General features: G+C 30.3%; 1 long non-coding RNA gene across 1 annotated transcript; it reads right to left on the reverse strand.

The window, feature by feature from the left end:
- Nucleotides 1-12,133: 12,133 nt before the first annotated feature.
- On the reverse strand, nt 12,134-17,552 carry LOC128201812 (uncharacterized). Its single transcript, XR_008253441.1, has 4 exons — nt 17,387-17,552; nt 15,453-15,623; nt 12,933-13,027; nt 12,134-12,684 (listed from the first exon to the last, which is right to left on the reverse strand). It is a non-coding gene; the product is annotated as an uncharacterized LOC128201812 (long non-coding RNA).
- Between the last annotated feature and the right edge of the window lie 1,509 nt (nt 17,553-19,061).

Here is a 19,061-nt window from a genome sequence, read left to right on the forward strand (position 1 = left end):
TCTATATTTTACTAAGAGCGCGATAATTATTCATCCTCATAATAAAATATAGAACGCTTTTCAACCGATGTCAAAAAGAAGGAGTTTCTCAAATCGACTGTATTTTTCTAACAACATTAAGTGTGCTCTAGCTAGATTACATTAGATATATATAGTAATTATATAGTGGCAATGCAATAAACAGAGAGGCTTTAAGAAAATTATCTATAGATGGATATTTCTCTCTTATCTAAGCATACAGTGCAAAATCAATATAGTCAACGGTACATAAAATTAAGAATCTACCCATGATATAATATATTAGAAGAAAAATTTTGTAATTTGATTTACAAAATTTTTTAACTTCATTAACGACAAAAAATTTTGAATTACTTATACTAACTCAATAACTAGCTGAACGCACGGTGTTAATTAGTAAAGGAGGCTAGAAATTGTTGTTGTTATTCGTCCAATGTTTTTCTTTTAGTGAAAATTTTGAATTTCACAGATAAACTCCTTTCAAAGGATGTTAACGATTTTGATCCCTTTTATATGTATATGTTCAAAACGGATATAAAGGTATATACTTTATACACGTTTGGAATGTTGCATTTACTTTTTCTCTCTATATTCATGTCTTTTAGTGACAAATATAGTGTCGCCAAACACACATAATATAATATATTGCATGCCGGTATAAAGAGAAAATAAAAAATGACACTAATTATTGTGACTCAAGTCTGCTCGAGATCTTCATGCTGTAAATACAAAGAAAATAAAAGTAAGTAGTATTTTTTCAAATTAAATACCTAATGATGCATAATACTCGTATAATCAAGATAACTTTACGTAAAAAACTGATGTGACGTCGGGATATGTGTTGCGCCTGACTGCCTAGCGCCTCCGTTACTAATCGCTTGGACGGGCGCCAAACCTGTCAAGTATCGAATGCACCCGGATGCATTCATAATATACGCTATTTATATTATATGAGACATAAAAGTACAAATTGTTCTAAAATTTACCAGAGGGAGACTTTGTACAAAAGTCGATTGCTTGGGCACCTCTGTCCCATTCGTGTTTCTACCGTGAAGCAGTTGTGTTTCGGTTTGAAGGGTGGGATATGGCGTAAATTTACTGGGTACAGAGGAATAACACCTGAGTCCTCAGGAATGGCAACGCATGGAGGGATGATGGGCGAAACAGTATACTCTGTTATGTCCACGGTACAGCTCATGCCTATAGGCGACGGTGACCACTTTCCATCAGGTGGGCCGTCAGCTTCTTTGCCATTCTAAGTTGCATAAAAAAAAATTTAACATGTATTTTTTTGCTAAATAATGCTAGGTATAAAATCTATAATATAACATAAATCTAGGTGAGTGCGATAGTTAGTAATAGGGACTTATCAGCTCATTGCTACCAATACACCCTTTCAGGTCAATCTCTATACGATCCGCCCTAGAAACCATCATGGTTAATTTCTAGTGAATTCGTCACAATGGATCTACTCAACTAACATTATCCTCGCCTACCATCGCTCACTGATATGAGTGATGGTAGGCGATTACACACAGTACACCCCGCCAATGTGTACTGATAGCGCAAGCAGTGTTAGTATTCCATTTACATCCTTGTCTCTTGGAGTAATTTTGTTTGTTGACGCATATGTTTTGATATTAACAAAATTCGAATTCATAAACCATAAATACTTGGAGTCTCTTATTTTTTTATGGGTGATAATGGAATTATAACCCCACCCGCGCTGTCGGTATACACCGGCGGGACACCAGTGATGATAGGTGAGGATAAAGCAGGCCAGTTAGCCCATCGTGACGAATTCAACAAGAATTGTTCACGATGGTTTCCAGGGGGAACCACGTGGACGTAGGGCATATTGCTAGCAATGGGGCTGTCAAACTCCATTGCTAACAACCCCTTTCCCCCCGGAGTCTAAAATGAAATTATGCAAATGATGCCTCGTTCAAACACTACTGTAATAATTTCATATTTAGCCCCGCCTTCCAATTAGGTATCGAATCGAAACAGAGCAATAAACGAACTAAATAGCGCATCTATTCGCCAAAAGTTATGGACCATGATAAAACACAAGCCTCTTTTATTGCTGAATCAATACAGTAACTCAACCAAAAGCACAAAGTAGTCCACCAGGGATTACATAATACGGTAATTATGGCTCAATGTCGCTGTTAATTGCTCAACAAGGGAGCCAGTCTATTTTAAGGTTGATTTGGGTAATTTTATAGCTTAAGTTATGGCTTTTGCAGGAAGAAGTAATCTATAACTGGAAAACATAGCATCAAAGGTAACAAACATATAATGGGTACCTACATGTATATGATCATATCATATACATGAATATCCTTAGAGATACATTCTCTCAAAGGATATTGGTTCGGGCCGTTAATTTTACTTTGAAAAAATTTACTGAAAAGAAATATTTATTATAAAAAACGAAAGAAATTTCTTTCAAGAATTTTTAATATTTAATATGTATATGAACTCTGTATTTATATTATAAACCGGACATTGAATTGATCAAATGTGAAAATATATCTAGATTTCTCCTTCAACAATGAGAAACATTGCCATATAGCTTATATATATATATATATTCATAGGACTTAATAAAAGTATAAAAAAATATGCACGCTATACAGTCCACAGGTTACTCAATCTTTAACTAACTTCAAGTTCAATTACTATTCGAATGTATTTTTACTACATATGTATAATTGTTGTACGTGATTTTCGTTTTCTGTAATTGAAAAATGTTTTACTCTCATAATTGAATTCGCTTTTTTAATCCTAAATTCATTGATAAGGTTTTTTTTTTTATTAATTAGTATGAAGGCATTAAGTGTATGATGGCACTGCTCAGTTAGATAGACAAGAATGTAATAAAGATGCACATCTATTATTGAAGATATTTATTAAATATTTTTACCATATTTGAAAATTTTTCTCTAAAGTTAAAATAAGCATTTAATTTTATAAACTTCGCAGAATCTAGTTTGCATCTGTTAACAAACAGTAAATAATATTTACATGTGGAACATACATACATATATTATATTTTGCCACAAAACCTACTTCGCTTCGTTTATTTTATATAAAGTGAGTTGTTTTATTAATAATGCATTTTCACTACTATCTTTATGCTTAGAAATGTTTTAAACATACAAAGACTCGGAGTGCGCAATGAACTTGTGCAAACCATAATCATTTTAGAGGTTTCAAGTAATATAATAGTTCTGTACTAAACATAAAATACTATTCTTTATATAAAATTTTAATATAATTTTCATTAGAACGTCTTTAAAAACATAATTCTATTGCAGTTCCGTTTGTTGGTTTGTCTAAACTTTATTGTATCTACATTCATATTCGAAACAAACATCAAGTTATAAAGAAAATTATAAGATACACAGGCGGATAATAACGCAATAACAATTCCAAGTATCACCGCTACTTTTTATCTTAAAAAGTCACAATGACTGACTAAGGAATAATATACTATAATATATAAAAAAAAACTTTGTATAAAACTCTATACCATAACATCTAGTTAGCAGTGTGAATAGTAGCAGAATAGTAGGCCATACCTTCTACTTATGGGAAACAAAGGGAAGATATCCCATAGGAAGATCATATACAGTTGTGCCATGATAATAAATTATTAAAATAATGTAATGAGAACATCACAACTACCTTTAGCGTATTTAACATTTTTTCAGGGGTAGTCTAGACTCTGTAAAAAGGCATATATGTACTCTCAATTATGTTCTTTGTGCCCAACTAAAAGCTTATGTTCTCGTCCTGGGGTGAGCAGTAGACAATTCTAAGGTAGACACTGTTTATTATTTCTTTTTGTCTTATGATAACTATGAGAATGTCAATTAAAAAACCCAATTATGGGAAATTGGGCTTTGAATCAATAAAACAAACTCTCCAATATTATTTTCTATTATGGTATTTTTATTATGGTCTTTTTTACTGTGCTACTAGGAAATCAATACAAGTCTGCTCTCTAGCGCATAGAAGTATCATTCGAAAAGGAGTGGGGCGGTGACGTAGAAAGTGAAAGTTAAATACATGAGTCATTCAATATCAGTATTTAGTCAAATGAGAGATTAATTTTTGCACATTAATTTAAATAATATCAACAACCATCATGAAAACTGTTTCAGAATTATCAAAAATATTTCACTAATTCCGTAACTAATAAAACTTGAATCGGTTCCTGTTTGTGGAATAGATTTTTAAATTATTATTTTATTTATTTATTAGAGCAACCAACAAGACATTCTTAATTACAGATTTTATCTCGAGAAAATAGTTAAGGCATATAGTGTTGGCTTAATTACTAGTTACCACGGCAAGCATTAATTATTCAGACGAAAAGTTTTTTTTTTATGCAACTTAGAATAGCAAACAAACTGTCGGCTCACCTGATGAAAAGTGGTAACCGTTGCCTATAGATGTGGGCAGTACCATGGACATAACAGAGTATACCGTTTCGCCCATGATACAACCCATACGTTGTCATTCCTAAGGACTCAGGTATTATTCCTCTGTACCCTGTAAATTCACTGCCATGTTCCATCAATATTTTGTATTTTTTTATTTTAAAACAACATAAAAATATGACGCGCATTAATATATAGGTATATCTGAATATATGCTTATTTACTTCATATTAAAGGAATTTATTATTTATTTATTTATTAAAATTTTCTAAAATGACAGACTTAAATTTATTGAATTTTGCAAATATATCAATATCTGAACTTTACTATAACATTATATTTATTAAATATAAGAAGTTACTCAGTCGTATTTAAGGAATCCAATCTGACAAAATCTAGATCCTAGCTAATTCCAATAGGTACTGGGAGATCTGCGAGATTTGAAGAACTGAATAAATTGAGAAAAAAATAGCTGCGGCATTGGTATCCCTCTCATGGTTTATTACGATAACATCCAATAAAGTATTATCCAGTGACAATTCTACAATAAAAAATCGTTATGTCATAACGATTACGATATTATTATATTAACGATATTATAGATAACGATATTATATCGTTATCTATAATAGTATATTCTAATATATTCATACTTATACAAGTCATCACAATTAGTGAACTAAGGTTAAATTTAAAAGATAATATTCTAAATATCAATATATTTTTTACATTTTACTGATACAGTAAAACTGTAACTAGATGATGTCTAACCATGAGGCTTATTTAAGAAAAATTAATATAATGCGTTTTAATAAAGGCCTTTACGAGTAGATGCCAAAACAATATTTTCAAACGACTTCAAAAAGAAGGGGGTTTTTAATTAGGTTGTCTTTTTTTAATGTTTTTTACCTTTATAACTTCATCAGTTGTAAACTGATTTGAAACATTCTTTTTAATCTTAAAGGATATACTGTATGGGCGAAAAATAAAAGTCCAAGGGTAGGCAGAAAGGGCGGTTAACGATGACTTTCCTAGACTGGTATGCCGTTCGCAACAACTTAAATAGTCGTACCTCTTTGATGTGCTGGTTCACCTGCCTCCTGGGGTCGCTCCTGTTGCCTCCTGTCTTTCTCCACGACGCAGCTAAGGATCCTTACGGGCTCCGGAGTACGCACAAATGTTGTATTTGAATAGGGTGGCGTGATGTCGGGTACTTCATAAGTTCATGACACATCAGTTTTTCCATTAATAGAAACTTAGTCTTATTATAAAATCTAATAAGTTGCACACAAAACCACGTCATAGCAAACTATGAATTTCACTTAGATATCCTTTATTATAAAATAAATACACAAAACAGAGCGTATGCTGCTAACAACCCCAACTTTTCGCGCCAACGCCATATTACTTTTTTTTTTATCAATCTGAATATAGTTGCGCTCAGGTGCGATACGACAGCACTCTCTTGTGTGGTAAAACGATCTTCAAGCCGTGCAATGCAATGCCGGTATCGGATTATCACCCTTAAACTAGCCCAATACATACAGACATGTAGATTGGTCGCGAAGAAATTTTATCAAAATCAATTCAATAATATAGTTAAAAAAACATAAGTGGTTTTATTACATTGGAAGTCTGTTTTGTGGGACAAATTCTTTAATTATCTAGAAACTTTGTTTGTCTGTCTGTTCCGCATTTACGCAAAAATTACTGCATCAAATTGATTACGGTTATTACATTCTTGAAGATCTATCTTAAAATTTGGTGTATATTTTACCTTGATACCCTGTTGAGAAGTGATCGAAATCATTGGTTTTCTTACTTCTGAAATTCACGCGTACAAGGTACCGGGCGAATACCTAGTTGTTTATATAATTACTATACTTTAATTAAGAGATATTTAGTTGTTTTATATTATATAAAAATCTTCATAATTTTATTGATACTACTACTCAGTACAGAAGCCTCATTAATTTTTACGATTCCACAAATAACGCGAAATCGCTGGATTGACTACGGAATTAAGATTTGGTGCGAGATTGGAATCCCGAATCGTGATATTTTAAAAACAACTGTAATACTAAACACTAATTATATAAGCACTTAATAATAGGTATATTTAAATAAAATGCGCCTAACTTTTACTTTTGTGTTCATACTTTTCATAACTTAATGAAATTTTAGCAAAACCAAATAATTGCTTCCTGGAATTTTGATGGCAGCTTTGACGTATTTCGTCAATTCCACCTACGTTTAACTTATTTACATAATAATATCTACTTGCGCTAAATTCTTATTTCCTGCGCATCTAATTTTGAACATGTTTCATGTTGATTCAACTTTGAACAAGGTAAAAGTAACAACAAAATTATATAGTTATTAGAATAAATGTTAGTAATATATAAAATCCATAATTAAGTACTGTACTGTTGTCGCGGATTTTTTTTACTAATGAATATTTTGTTAAATTTTTTTCAACTTGCTCAAGTTGAAAAGAAGTCGAAATTGCACTGTAGGTATATTTTATCTACCTATACAACCTGTATCAGCTTGATTAGGTAATGATTTAATTTGAATGAATTAACTTGTATGTACCCCCGGCATAAACACAGAAATTAAGCTATAATTTTATAATTAATCAATTTAATAAATTTGCAGCTTTCACGACGTTTATAATTAATTTCGCATCAGTACGGTTTGCTTTACTTATTCGTTGGTATAAGAACGTAGGTAATAATAAGTGGTTCAAGTAGGTATATAAGTATATCAACATTGCGTAATAAATTGTGATGTTTTAAGAGGAACGCTGCTGCACATTCCTTAACGTTCCCTTAGTCGCCTCCACTACACCCACGGAAAAGAAAGGGGTAGCCCATTCTATGGCGGGACCACACGGTCATGTTCGTATAACCAATTTTATTAAGAAGCCTATATCTATGTGATCTAAGTAACGAACTTTTTTATACTACGAAACTTATAGAACCAAAATTGACAGGAACAGTACTTACATTTGATTGCGACATCTGCGTAATTCAATGTCTATGAATTCGATTCTTATAAACATCAAGTAATTAAAGCTGCGACAAACGCAAGGGCTCAACGTGCCTTCTGAAGTACAGAGTGGATTTATTTTTAATCCACATTGGCGATTAATAATGGAATCATAAAATTTATTTAATCACATTATCTATCAACAACGAATATACGATACTTACAAATATTATTTTTAGCTGAATAATACCCTAAAATAATGGCGTCCATTCTAATTGACCATTTCTCTAATCCTATTTTAAAATTAAAATTTCAACTTAATATTACAGCGAAATGATTATTCTAAAAATAAAATAAATTAAATTTCTAATACATTTAAGACACACTTATTATAAATTTAGTTTTTGATGGCCCATAATTTTTTTTGTGGTCCAAAAATTAATCTTTTTCTCGACAAGCGTTTCACCTGATGGTAAGTAATTATCCCTAGTCGATCGACACTAACGACAACAGCAGAATCGCCGACGCAGTACTAACAATTTATTTTGTGAAACTATCAAATTATAACAATAACTGTCGAGGTTTTTCTAAAAGACTATAGTATAGCGTTCTTTCTTAAGGGTCGACAACGCACTTGTAATGCTCCAAGCAGGCGTTCATAAGCTATGGTAACTACGTACCGTCAGTTGGGCTGTATGCTTGCTTGCAGCCTCAGTGGTTTAAAAAAAAAAAACATTAAAATATGTATTAATTTGTGATACGTTTGAAAAAATTGGTCCTCACAATCGACCCCACTGTTATGCTTTCCGTATCTATTATGTTACTACTTACGAGTACCTACGTTTATCATCCAAACGCATGTCTAATATTATAAAATGTCTCTGCGTCGTAAAATCTACGTCAAGCAATGAAACTTTATTTATTTGGCGTACATAACAGAAATTACATAAATTGAAACATAAAATGTATAAAAATAAAAACATAATATTCAAGTTAGTACATTAATGTGCAACATGTTCAGATATCAGATAAACTTTCCACAAGCTGTGCTCACAGAATCAGCCAATGATAAATACATCTTTAACAAATAAAACAAAAATAATAATTATTCGCTTAAGACACTTTTATATAAATAATTATTTCTGTGAATTACACACTAGGTATGCAAGGATATTTTAAGTGCTATATTTTTTTCCACTTATTTTCGTTACGATCCATATTATTTTATTAATTAAATTCAATTCAATTCAATGATAGGAGTTTTATACTGTACAACTGCAAAATCACAAACACGCAACAATTTTACATATAAACAATGCCACATACAAATACTGAATTAATAATAATAAAAATTTCAGTGAAGAAAAAAACTAGTCACTATACACAACTCACAATTAATATATCTCTAAAATTCATTTATTTTATAAATACATTTTTCTAATAGAAAGGCATGGCGTTTGATTTTTAATATTCTCCAATTTTGGATAGTTTTCAGATCAATTGGTAATTTGTTATACAACTTCCTTCCCTGAAATTGCGCTCCATGTATAACTACGTTTAATCTTGGTTGTATGTCACTCATAATGTCTTTACGTCTAGAACTTGTACGCAATTCCCTTTCTTGTGTCGTTTCACATCTGGGTAGATTTTTAACAAAATTTACTACAACAATCAATACGTATAGACTGGGCACTGTGAGTATGCGATACTTTTTAAAAAAGTCCCTGCAAGACTCCCACTGCCGAATACGAGCAATTATTCTTATTGCCTTTTTTATAGTCTAAAAGCCCTTTCTTTATTATAATTGTAGCTGTTTCTTCATAATTGAAAACTATATCTAAATTTTGATTCTACTAACGAGTAATATACTGATTTAAGTTGATCTGTTAACTACAGATCCCTTAAACTCCTTAAAGCATAGCACGATGAACTAACACTATTACCGATGGATTGCAATTTACTTTTCCAGTTCAATGCTGAGTCGATCTGTACCCCTAGAAATTTTACTTCATTTTACTATTGCAATTCTTTCGTCATTTAGGAGAACGTCCAAGGTAATTAAAAAATTACCTTGAACGTTAAAAAAAGTTAAACGTCCAAATTTTCGGCCGAATAGTAGTACTTAATAGTTTTTTTTTTATTATAGCACGATATGTGACCACATTATCGCATGAGCGAGCACAGAGACAATATTGTCGATGAGTACGATCAACCGAAAAGAGAATTATTGACTCTCAACGATTGACCGCACCATGCCGGCTTCCTGTTTTCAACGATTCTGTCCCGTACATTTCGTGATATTAGTTTCACACATTCAACTATATAAGTCTAGTTCTGTAAGAACGCCATTAACCATTAATAAAGATATACCTATTGCAACATACACACGCAATAAAATACAATCGAACTAAGTCCTTCCAGTTTCTGAAGTCGGTAGGTATCACTTATAGTATAGTATTATACTCGTATTATTTGTACTTACAGTAAATTTGAATTAATTCCGCTAACCCTGTTAAGATGACGAAAATTCACAAGTACCTACAGCAAGAGCGATGGTAATGCGTGTACCTACTCCCAATGTATTAATAAGTAATCTTAATCAACACCAGACCTTGACTTGTTTATAGAAACGCCCATGTATTTTTAGAAGGAATTAGTTTGTTTACTTAACATTATAACTGTATACATGTAAATGGTTCACATTATATTGTATTCGATGTAAAATTAAAACTTAATATGCGCAATCAAATACCAAAATGAGCACTGAAAATTGAGTGAATGCGTTTGAAAAAATTACAACGTGTGTTTAAAATATTACCAACTGACAAATATTGTGACAAATAACTTACAATTACTAATATTCACTAGAGACAATATCATTGCTAAATTTTTTATCGTTCATTTACTTTATATATACATACAACGTAAAATTTTTGAGCTATTTCGTTTTCTTGTAAAGAAAATAAAAAACAAATGTAATTTACCATAATAATTTAAATAATTTATTATTATTATTATATTTTTATTTAAATAATTTTTGTCGTCGTCACCAATAAATACAGCCATTTATATTTTTATATCATATTTTTTTCTGTATACTCGTAACATATAACACAAAATAGTAAAGATAGAAACTGAAGATAATATAATTTTTAAAATTTATAAATAAAATATCTATGTGTATCTTTGTGAGAATGTAATGATACTTTATTGTCACACAATTACACAAATAATCTGATTCTCAAACTAAACTATGCTATACGGGTATCCTTACCCATATAGCATAACGTAGATTAGCACCCGGTGTAGTTTAGCAGTAGTCTTAATACACATTTTTTATGCAACTTAGAATGGCAAACAAGCTGACGACCTACCTGCTGGAAAGTATTAACTGTCGCCTATAGACATGTACAACACCATAGACACAACATTTCTTTTTGTCACCAATTAAAACCTATTATGCGTTATCATTTCTGGCGCCTAACACAAACGCGTACTTTCAATTTTTTTACCCTTTTTTGAAATTCAGAAATATCCAAAATTCTTAAAAATAAACGTCTTTAATTATACTTAACATTTATGATATATTCAAACTTAGTACGATGAAAGTTTTTTAATTTTTAAGACCTTGTATCTTAATAAAGGTGACCCTTTACCTTGTTGTCTTGTTCGTGATAAAATTATAATTTACCTCACTCAGAATGGAACACTCCGAGTTCGTAACAATTAGAAATTTTAAACTTCGGCAATAATATTGACCGGAGCTTCGAACAAAGGGGAACAATTTAGTAAATACTTAAACTATTAATCGAGAAGGTAGTTAGTTGTTACCACAACATCTCAATTACTTCCTCAGTATATATATATACATCGCTTTGATATTGAAGATCTATAAGGGATTCCAGACGGTGTACACTAAATTGAAGAAAATGTAAATTGGTCCGTGCTTAGGGTGCAAACAGGCGCCGTGATAAGAATGTTATCAACACGTCGCAACCTCTACCATTTATCTTTAAAGTAATCATATTAAATCAGGACCGAGTTCAATAGTTTCATCCAGACGTTTTCACTAAAGAGGTATATTACTTATTATTAAAAGGTATTATTGCATATATAAACTAAGCTTAGATGAGTCAGAATAAATGTATTACATGGAAATTAAAACTATAAAAATAATATACACTTAAAAAAAATTTTACGCCAACGCTGTAAGGCCAACGCTGATCATAGGGGTAATCCTTATGATCAGACGCAAAATGTTTCGTGCATCCATGCCAAAATATAAAGATTATCATGGGTGGTGAATTATCTGAGAATATTTACCTAGCACTCATCAGCAAATCTTTGCGCACACCGACCTTAAAAATAAAGGTTACCACAAGTACCGAATGTACTAAGAGTATTACCGCTAGACTGTTCCACGAATTCAATTATTTCTTCTAGCACAAGTATTACACGAATTTGATACAGCGAAGTTCCTGATCCCCTTATATTTGCCCCCTTCGCCCCTCAAGGCTATTATTGTCCATGGTGGAAACTGATCGACTGATTTAATTTATCAACGTCACAATCTGAACCTATTAATCTATCTAAATCTGTATTTAGAAATATTTGTGTGTTATTGATTAAGAGAGCTTAATTTAAAGGAAATTATAAATTGAATAATTCACATCTGCATAAATATAAATATTTTTTTATTACTTCAATGTCTATACTTATACATTTTAAAATTTTAATTAAATGTAATTATAACGTTCACCTATGCACATGAATGTTTGCAAATATTTGCAAATAACTGGCATACAAACAAAATTTTATTACGAATTGAATACTTATTGGATTCGTAAAAGCGCGTCGAATGTTTTATAAATACTTTTTGTTCACATTAATGTAAATCTCTTTGAAACGCTGGGAAAACACTGTGCCGATACAAACAGTAAGTACCGATGAAAAAGATTGACAAAAGATAGCTTAATAATTCTTGCACTTTAAAATAAATCAACTATTGTAAAAAAGTGTTATAATGTTGTTATACAATTAGAAATTAATACATCAATACTTAATACATAAATATATATAAATCAATTGCTGTTCGTTAGACTCGCTAAAACTCAAAAATGGTTTGACTGATTTATAAATATATTTTTTCCCTGAATATTTTTTTTGTTTTATTCGTTATAATACAGGGGCGGTTTAAAGCAAATCTGTAAACCCAAGCTTTTACCTGAAAAATTAAAAATATCTAAGTAATTTTATTACTTCCGATTACTGTCAATAGATGGCATTGTAAGTAATATGAAATTTACTAGATCATCTAGTGCAAAATATTTATTACATTAATTAGTACATTAATAATTCTATACTAACATATCTATTTTAAACATCTGCATATTATAAGAATTTTGGTGCATATTTATTGACCTTACAAAAACCGTACAAACTAACATATATGTATGTTAAAATTAAACAAACCTTATTTATATTATAAATGTGAACGAAGATTGATTGTTTCCTCTTGTCATCTTAACGACTCAATCAGTCGTCAGGATATTTCGTATACATGCACACTGAAATGGACAGAAATTACTTTTAATCCCGGTGAGAAATGTGTATAGGTCGCGCGGACGAAGTCGCAGGTAAAAACTAGTTAGGAAATAAATTCTTATGAAATAATGGTCTAGTAGTAATAATATTGCAATTATAGTACCACCAGTACACAGCTTCCTTCAACTATTACACAAACATTCCAACGTCATTTAGACCTGCGTTCATACTACTCATAAAGTCTACATAATTTAAGATTTTGTTCTACAGAAAAAATACCAACTTTAATTGTAGCAAAACTAGTTATGTTGATTTAAAAACTAAACTACTAAAATAATATTAATTAAATTTATATGTGGTCCCATCTGAAAGTATTGTTTTTTATTTGCAAGATACTTTCAAATAAAAAGAAAAATCCATGTCGGTTTATAAATGACAGAAGTTTATGAGGTCCACTTAACAAATGTAAAAAAATCAACCGAATTAAGAACTTCCTCCTTCTTGAAGTTAATTACGAATACAGTAATATAGAATGTAATATTAATATATTTCATATTTTTGCGAACCCGTAGGCTGTTTGAACCTTTTTATTTTTTCTACATAAGCTCCGGAAAATGTGATACTTGTTGTATCCTTAGAGCAAATAATAGACACGTGATTTCCTGATCGGAATAGTTCCAAGAACTTTGTACTGAAATGATACAACTCCAGTCATGTCCAAACGCTCTCCGGATCTTAATATCTTTTTTAACATTATCTTGAAATATTTCACTGGCGTTACTAAAGATTTATATATTTAATTTTGTAGGTACATTATTTCTTACAGAACATTAAAAGAATTAAATTTTGTATCAATGAATTAATATAAATGAAATTTCTTTTTGCACTATAGCTATGTTGTCATGTCCATGTTCAAACAACATGTCCGTTAAACTGGATTAAATCATTAAATCTGTGCCTCTAGTGAGAAAGGATATAACTCAAGTTATAGCCTTTTTCTTTTTTAGGCTACTTTAAATAAGCAAATTTTTCTCTTTCGAATGGTATAAGAATCGTAACGATATCTTTAAAAACAATAGAGATAGTAAACATGTAAAAGGCTACAATTAACAAAATATTTGTGGTAAAAAAGTCATAATTAGAAATAAAACTACAATATTTTACAAAAATTATTTTTGTAAAATGAATCAGTTCGATTTGAACCCTTTTACACCATTTAATAGCGATTATTTTTTTATAGCGTAAAATACACAACATTGTTTTTCTTCAATACTTCAATAAAATCGTTTTAATTCAACTTAAAACTATTTTCACATCATAATTTTAATATTTTTGTTAAGTGTGATTAGGTATAATAGAATTATTGTTAAAACTATAGGTTTTACACAAAAACCGACAATTTCATAAGAAAGAGGAGAAAAAATTACTATAAATGCAATCATTGACTTGTTCAATTAGCAAATAATAAAAGCAGCAGAATTTTTTTTCTTTATTTAAAATAGTTTTTTGGCTCTCCTGAAAAGTGACCATTTTGAATTGAACCCTTTCTCACTAGAGGCACAGAAATATGGAACTATAAAACTGTTATAGGTTAAGGAATCAGTAGAATTAGATAATTTCGCGAACATGTTTACAAGACATAGTTTCTTTAAGCAATGGAACTCTTCCATGTTCGACCCATTTCCGGACATGATTTGCGCATCTCATAAAGTATAATACTTAATTTTCTCTATATTACCGATGCCCAAAATCTTCTTTAAATAATGGACTTTACGGATAAAAAGGGTCGGTGGGATTTTATATCACTTGTACCTAGTGGAACAGGTAATATGTTGGAGTCTCACTCTTTATATAATTGTATATATTTATTTATATATTTTACTTTGTAAATAAGGAACAAGGATATATTATAATATATATATTTAACGTTACACAATAATGATGGTAAAAATATGTATCGCTGGTATTATATTATGACTATCTACCAATCCTAATATGTTAAAAAATTATATATTTACTCCTTAATATTTATTTATATATTGTTTATTTTTTTATTAAAATATTTTAGTGTTTTGTCTTCATCCGCGCGACAAAGATTTATAAACTGACCGGGATAAAAAGGAACCTATGTCCTTTTCGATCCTATACCAAATTTTATAGTGACTGAGTAAGCTGTTCGGGTGGTATGAGGTAACAAACAAACAAACTCACTTGCACATTTATAATATTAGAAACGTGTGAGATGAGCAGTTTACGCCTACAATATATACTCTTTAATATTCTCAAATCTAACATAGTCTGTATTATGAAAGCATACGTTATAAAAAGAATTATGACTTATTAAACGGATACTACAGGTTGCCACAAAAATTTTACATATTTTTTTCTTATATAACTAAAAAAAAACAAAATCCTTCATTCCTATTTTAATACAATTAATTAAAATACCTGTACATTTTTTAAGATAATTGATTCGAAAACACATAGTTGCGTTGCATCTCAAGGCGTAGGGTGCGTTTGTTGTCTCCGATAGGTGGCCGGCAACTTTCTCGACCGTTTATTGAAATCACGTCAAACGCAGCTTAATAATAGCTTCATTAACGTCAGCGCACTAGGGATCTGTATTCATAAGGTGATAAAATAACTCTCGTGAATTAGAAATAATATTAAAATTTCTAAATCATATTCTAATATTTTTTCTATTTAGAAAAAAATATAATAACATAAATTAAACATTCAAATCCCGCCCGTTTTGAAATTTTCCACACAATACTTATACTGAAAATATCTTTTTCGTACTTTAATAACATTTTAATAATATAACAAGAAATATTTTCATAGAAGATTACAAGAAAATAAAATAAAATTATTTAACAGGGAACAAAGTCGTTTCGTGCCAAACTATAACAGCATATTTTTAGTAAAATGCCTATTTAAAATAAGTCAAACGACTAAACCGACGGAATACCTAATTTGTGAGTCCCTCAAACAGTTAATTCAGCTTCTGAAACGATGTCCTATTACTTAAGTTATGAAAAGGAATCTCGAACAATCGAGTTACCCACTCTCCAAAACGTTTATCGTCCTTTGTCCCCGCCTAGATCAAGAATGCCATCTTGACTCTTTTCTTCCAAGAATGTTTTAATAAATTTTATTGAAAATTAAAATTAGATATAATATATAATACTCAAAAGTTTCTATCGACTTTTCGAAATAAAGACGTAATTGGCCTTTTTCAACATTGCAATATTTTACCTGTACACCTACAATTTATAAATATACATTGCTTAAGGAGAATTTGTTTAACAAAAAATATTAGAATGCAATTAATCCTGCTATATACATACAAACGGTCGCGCGGCAACGACTTTGTACTAAAAGCACTTGCGCAAATAACTGTTAAGATGAACGTTCGACTTAATAATTAGCCGTTCTAGTCACTCGACTAATTAACGAACTTCCCACCGATGTACAGGATAATATTAAGCGTAAAGTAAAAATAATACTTGTTGTATAATATTAATAAATATTGAAATATAGTCTCAATGTACATATTTAGCGTTAACCTGCGTGGTTTCCCAATGCTAATAAATAAACAGAATATGTCTTTTCTAGAATTTTTAAAATTGCAATAAGAAAATTTTAATGCAACAAATGTATCAATATTCTTATTTAGCTATTAGTATTATATATTTTCATGCTATTTATAGTTAAAGTTATATATGTATTTACATACAATATGTATAAATTATTACAAGTATACCAAATATTACAGAACTCCAGAATACAATCAGAGGATAAACACGTATAGCTATGTAATTTTATCGTCTCTACATAATGGTTGTTTACTTCCTTTCCCAATGATCCCACACAGGTTTTGAATGTATGATTTACGTCTAAAAATATCACAGAAAATTATACAAAATTGTGAGGCATGTTAAGCTCGTTTTCTTAAATATTAGAAAAATATATTACAAAAGAAAAACTTGATTTTCAAAATTAGTATATTAAAATATAGACGTTGTAAGAAAAATTTCAAAAAGAGAGTCCCTCTCTTATATAAATTGTTGATATATTGAATACTCGAGTGGCAATAAATATCTAACAAATATTACAACACACAACACACATTTTCAACACAATTTTACATAATTCTTGTAATAATTCTAAGTTACTACAAAACAACAACGTACGTAAACAAAAATGGCGTCTTTTCATGAAATGATACACACATATTTACAATATAAATATTTTATTTAATTACAGAAAGCTTTAACTTCTAGACATCCAGCTCTCTATATAGACTAAGTAAACACAAACTAAACAAAATAAATAAAGTGATTGTTATTTATAATTACTACTACTAATATAACTATATTTACCAGCTACTAATAAAGTATTCGCTCTCGTCTGCCTCGGTATAGTATGAGCCACCCTTCCTTTCATGTGAGTGTCGTGATGGGCAGCAGCGTCCCTCTTAAAACATCTTTAAAAGCCTAACTGCGGTTGCTAACCCGTCCGCCAAGCATGGCAACTACTGGCAAATCTCCGCTTACGAGGAAGGCTTATATCCAACAGTGGACAATTAACGGCTGAAATAATAAAAATAAAGTACAATCGACAGTTATTAATATTGACGAATTTTTTTTTTTTATATATAATGAAGGTTACCATGTCCTGATTGACCTAATAATGAGTCTGAGCAATTTATATACTACCTACGTTAGAAATTTATTGTAATGACATTAATATATGACTGTTTTTAAAATATATCGGTCAATCGATTGATATATATATCGTTCACTCCGACAAAGTCTCGATTAAAAACTTGTATATAAAATAATAAATGCCGAGATGATATACCCCTTAATCAAAAACTGAATACAACTTAATGAAATGAAATTATAATAAAACCACAATCGGGTTTTAATGTTACTCAACAAAGGTTAAAATAATATTAATAATAATATTTCGTTGAGTATTTTATTTCATAAATGCAATCCTATTCAAAATGGTAATCAAATTATTTGAAAATCAAACAGATTTTACTCTTACCCTTTCTAAATACATTAATTAATAAGAGTAATCCCATTCCATTAAAATTTAATAATATTATATATTTTATAATATTTTATAATAGATATTCATACAACAATGAGGTCATCTTGATTGCTTTCTGTTGAAAGATAAGACCACCTTATTGTATTTATGCAAGTGTATCTGTTATATCTATTGCTTATATTCTTTTATTATTTACTAGCGATCCACTCCTTGCTTCGCACGAGTAGATAGATAAATTATTAATACTTTATATTATCTTTAATAGGCAAACTTTTGATATTATGGGTTATATTATTGTGATTTTCGTAAATATTCCTATTTTGTTTAAAATATAATATAGCCTATGGTAACCGCTGATAATATAGCTTTCTATAGGTGAAAGAATTTTTAAAATTGATTATGTAGTTTTTGTGTATATTCATTTCAAACTAATGAACAAATTTTAAATAAAAGTATTTACATTCATTAATTCACAGAAAGAAAATAAAACTAGATTATGTACATAAGTCTTCTGCATGGGTAACTTTTCCCGACTCATGTGGAATATAGCAATGAACTTAACAAGGAAATTGGTATTCCTAAGGAATGGCAACGCATGAAAGGTACCATGGGTATAATAGTGGGCGTGAGCATAACACTATTCATGTCTATAGCCGACGATTACCACTATCCATCAAACAGCTCGTTTACCATTCTAAGTATCATAAAAAAAAAAAATTAATTGTACCTACCTGTAAACTTTCTGCTTATTACGGAACCTGCTTATTTCGCTTCAAAAAGCGAGTAAAGGGAAAACTCTAGCATTGCAGCGTTAGCTGAATAAAACGTAATACCGTGATTATCTCCATTGCAAGCGTGGTCACGATAATTATCCCAAAAGGATAATGGGGTATAAGAATGCCTAATTATCCTGTATTAAGTGCTCAGAAAATTTATCTATAAGTAGTATCGCAATTTACCTGTAACTGTTTAACAATTGTATGATAATGTGAAGAC

Source organism: Galleria mellonella, unplaced genomic scaffold (genome assembly GCF_026898425.1).
Source record: "Galleria mellonella isolate WM207_F2 unplaced genomic scaffold, CSIRO_AGI_GalMel_v1 utg63, whole genome shotgun sequence".
NCBI lineage: Eukaryota > Metazoa > Arthropoda > Insecta > Lepidoptera > Pyralidae > Galleria > Galleria mellonella.